Here is a 5,069-nt window from a genome sequence, read left to right on the forward strand (position 1 = left end):
CCTCAGATGGCTGAGATGAGCTTGTCTGGGAAGCTCAGTCCTCACCTCCTCCTACAGGTGTGCAGTGGAGAGCATCCTGTGCTCCAGCATCAACGTGTGGCATGGAGGCTGCACAGCTGCAGAAAGAAAAGCTTTGCAGAGAGTGGTGAAGGCTGCACAGAAGATGTTGGAGTCAGTCTCCCCATCATCACAGACATCTACACCTCCAGATGCAGGAAGAGGGCCACCTGCATCATGAAGGACCTCACTCACCCAGCACACACACTTTTTGCCTCACTCCCCTCAGGAAGGAGGTTGAGGAGCATTAAGTGTAGAACCACTAGACTGAGGAACAGCTTCTACCTTGATGCTGTTAGACTCATGAATCTCTAACCAGAATAATCACTGTGAAAAAATCACATCATGTTGCTGCTGATCTGTTTCAATGTTGATGTGTTCATGCATGCTCATCTGCTCACACAGACTTGTGTTCATGTTTGTGCTGATGTTCGACGTAATGTTTTCATGCTATTAGTGCTAAGTGTATATTTAGTTGATGTTTTTCTTAGTTCATATCTTAGATGTTATCATTGTTTTTCTGTTACATTTTATTGTTGGATGTAACTGGGACCCTGTGTACATAATTTCGCTCCACCAAATGTACCACATGAGGTGCCAATGACAATAAAGAATCTCTGACTCTGACTAAAGTTTGGTCTAGTAGTAGATGAAAATCATTCACCATACCAATTCAACCACGATAAATTAATTAGGTGACATCACAAAAGGTGATGTGCCTAAATGTCGCCAAGGCCGGATTAACCATATGGGCAACTGGGCAACTGCCCAGGGGCCCATGATCTCTAAGGGGCCCAGGGCAGTGAGGGCACAAGCAAAATATCTGGTTATCTCCTGCATTACTTGGAGCCCTGCGCTGCACAGAAACTGCTGCGCTTCCGCAGCATTTGTGCAGCCCCGCCTCCTCCCAGCTGCTGCAGCTCTCGTTTTTTTTTTTTCAGTCGGATCCTCGACAGTGCGACCTGTCAATCAACTCAGAAGGCGTGTCAGCAACTCACCAATCGACAACCTCAATTTGTCCCGAAGGTAAACGCCCCTTACCTGCTGACAAGCTCATCAGTTTTTTCTTGAGAAACATTGTTTTAATTAAAACAATAAGTTTGTATCTGTTGTGAGATGATTTTAGCAATTTTGCAGATTTTTAATCTACTTAATGAAGAATAGTATGACTTAAAACCGTTAATCAAACAGGAAGGAGGGCTTATTATCTCTCCTCTTTATTACAGTGAATGTGGTACTTTGCTATAGGTACGTATGGCATCAGAGAAAGCTGAGCTTAAGTTATCCACATAAAGTAAAATGGCATCAGCATGAAAAGAAGGAATGTTAAGTTTGAGATTAATCCAGTTTCTGATGTTTGACCAAACACTTTGTATTGCCAAAAAAAAAAATTTTGCTTGAGGGATTCATCTTGTGATTTACAAAAGGCACACAAATCAACATCAAATTTAAATATTCTTTGCAGAAACATGGCTACAGGATATATCTTATTTATTATTTTAAATTATTCTCCTTCACTTTAGGAGATTTAGGCCATTTGACAAATTTAGAATGAGCAGAAGGTGAGTGCAGGTGGTGGGCGTGACGCTGCAATGAGCTGTTGCTGAGAACTAGGAAGAAACTGCGCGTGAGTATTATGATAAAACTTTGGTAAGTCCGTATTTATTTAAATAAAAACTGTTTAATTAAATATAAGATCATTAAGAAAGTCCTAAATATTACTAACTAACTTTTTCATTCAATCAAACAAACTGGACGAGGAGACTTTGGAGAGCCTGGAATTGTTTGTTGACGAGTGTTTTGACAGCTTAGTCATGGGTAAAACTAAAGATTCATCCGGTGCTGCTAGCGATTCAGCTAACATCCCCACTGCTAAGCGGCACCGACAGGGAAGCTCAGACAGCGTTACTGCACCATCTCCTGATAATCCATGTTTAAAGGAGACATTAGAATCAATTGACCAGAAGCTAACTAGCTTGGACGCCCGACTAGCGTTGGTAGAGATGCTGCATAAAGAGTTTCAAGGCCTCAGGGAGTCTTTAGAATTCAGCCAACAACAGGTAGCATTACTTGCTAGTGAAAATCAGGAGCTGAGAGGAACGGTAAAACAACTCACCAAGGAGATGACGCTGCTATCCGGGGATAATAAAAAAATAAAAGAATCCATCCTGGATATCCAAGCCCGGAGCATGCGGGACAACCTCGTCTTCTCGGGAATCCCGGAGCGAGCGGACGAGGTCCCTGAGGCCTCCGTCCGTGACTTCATCCAGAATCAGCTGAAGTTGCCGAGTGACGTGGTTAATTCCATCACTTTTCACCGAGTCCACCGCCTCGGAGGTAAGAAACCTGGAAGCAATCGGCCGCGACCGATTGTAGCTAAATTTGAACATTATAAACAGAAAGAACAAGTAAAAAGCCGAGGTAGGGAACTGCGTGACACGAACTACAGCATGAATTACCAATTCCCTGCAGAAATTCTGCGTAGAAGGCACGTTCTGTTCCCGATTAGGAAGAAAAATATAAACGAGGGCAGAAGAGCTACGGTGGCTGTTGACAAACTTTACATCAATGGTCAGCTGTTTAGAGATCCAGAGGTTACTCCCTGGCTCTATTAGTAATATAAATAAGGTAAGTATGATTTTCAGTTGCTAATTTTACTTAAAATTTATTATGTATGAATGGGTATTTGTTAGGCCGAGACTCAGACTGCCCCCTCTTTGATACAACTGGGGGTGCTTGGCATCGCGCCCCTATCGCGCGGCCCCCTGGTGGGGTGTGCCCTTGCCTGCCGGCGTGCTTGGAGCCCTTGGTGTCGGGGGCTGGGCGCTTGGGTGTGTGTCGGCTCGGCCTGGTGTCTGCCTGGTGGGGCTCGGGTCCTCTGGCCCTGTCAGGCCTTGGCCTGGGTGGTGTGAGTCCTCGGTGCCCGGGTCTCGGTGCCAGGGCCTGGACCTGCATCGTGCGGCGGATTCCGGCGGGGGCCTATGAGTTTTGGCCCCGGGGGGTCACTGTATGTGGTCGCTGGTGGGGATCTTCCGGTTCTCCCCTGTGGTCCGATCTGGGGGGTGGGTGAGTGGTTCGTCCTGTGTGGGTGGCCCTGGGGGCTCCGTGGTCGGGGTCCTTCCTGGGGTCTTGGGCTCTGGTCCCCCCTTTTTCGTCTGCCTCTGGTCGTGGGGGTCAGGTCTCTGCTGCTTCACAGTTACTATTAAATGTTCTATTAGAGAAGCTTTATACACTTATGCATGCTCACAACCACACACAAATAGATGCAGGGATGCTTATGTAGGCTTTATATGTAGATATATAGATATGTACATGAATGTATACTCATGTGTATGTATGTATGTATATCGGCGTAGGTATGGGTATATATATTTATGGAAACTTACTGCAAAGCCATGAATATTTTAAGTTCTTTATACATATGTATTTTGTTGCTGTGTTTTGTCATGTTCTTTGCAGGTGAACAGACAGTGGCCGGGTGTTTTGCCGTGTGCTCTCTTTGTGTATATTTCTTATATTTTGGAGTCTTACTTTGTCTTTTCTTTCTTTCTATCCTATTAAAAAAAAAACCTACACTATATAATCACTAGAATAAATATTTCATAATAATGGTGTGGAGAGGATAGCTGTAAGGGGAGAAGGGAGGCCATCAAAGAAAAAAAAAAGAAAAAATAGAATGAGCAGAAATCATTCTGGTTTTATGATTTATACTGGGAGGTTTCTTGAAGGAATCTTTGTTATAATCAGTAAATCCTTTGTCACAAACATTAATTGATAATCTTATTACATTTGAAGTCAACTAAGTTACAGACATTTAATTTTAATGTGGGCATCTAATCGTCACCTTTGAATATATAATATTTTTAATTCATTGAATCAGCTGTTGGTCAGGCTACTTCTTGTTGTGCCATTAACTAATTAATAGTTATTGAATCAAGTGTTTACTTTCATCCATCCGCGGGGGTAGCAGCCTAAGTGGGGAGGCCCAGACTTCCCTCTCCCCAGCCACTTGGACCAGCTCCTCCAGGGGAATCCCAAGGCGTTCCCAGTGTTTACTTGGTAGGTAAAACTAGATGTTAAACAACCATTAAAATACACCAGAATGCAGGAAATGGCATCTACTTTATTCAAAAAATTTTTGGGGAGGACCCCCAGACCCCCCCATCAGTGTGTGTCCCCACACACACATTATAAATGCTTCTGACACCAGTGGCCAACATGTTACTAAACAAGTACACATATGGTGTCATGATGTTCAAAGTGTGTTCAACTTAATTGAGAAGGGGTTCTCTGCAGACCAAAAGTGGGCGTTTCTGGCAAATAGGCGTTTGTGGACGGCGAACACTGATTGGCTATGGGTAACCCTCAAAGTCACGAGGATTATTGATGAGGTAACGTGTCTTTGCGATGTTTGACAAAGAAATATGATTTATTGTAGTGATGAGCAAATTAAGCTTTTATGAAGCACTGAACCAGTTGGGGGCAGCACGGTGACGTAACTAGTAGAGCTGCTGCCTCTCAGCGAGCAGGTCCTTGGTTCAAACCCCGGTCCAGGGGCCTTTCAGAGTCAGAGTCAGTTTCTTTATTGTCATTCGCACCTCATGTGGTACATGTGGTGGAGCGAAATTATGTACACAGGGTCCCAGTTACATCCAACAATAAAATGTATAAGAAAAACAGTAATAACATCTAAGATATGAACTAAGAAAAACATCAACTAAATATACACTAAGCACTCATAACATAAAACGTTGAACATCAGCACAAACATGAACATGAGTCTGTGAGCAGATGTGCACGCATGAACACATCAACATTAAAACAGATCAGCAGCAACATGAAACAGATCAGCAGCAACATGATATGGTTTTTCACAGTGATTATTCTAGTTAGAGATTCATGAGTCTAACAGCCTCAGGGTAGAAGCTGTTCCTCAGTCTAGTGGTTCTACACTTAATGCTCCTTAACCTCCTTCCTGAGGGGAGTGGGGCAAAAAGTGTGTGTGCTGGGTG

Source organism: Nematolebias whitei, chromosome 8 (assembly GCF_014905685.2).
Source record: "Nematolebias whitei isolate Nwh7 chromosome 8, NemWhi1, whole genome shotgun sequence".
In the NCBI taxonomy this organism is placed as follows: domain Eukaryota; kingdom Metazoa; phylum Chordata; class Actinopteri; order Cyprinodontiformes; family Rivulidae; genus Nematolebias; species Nematolebias whitei.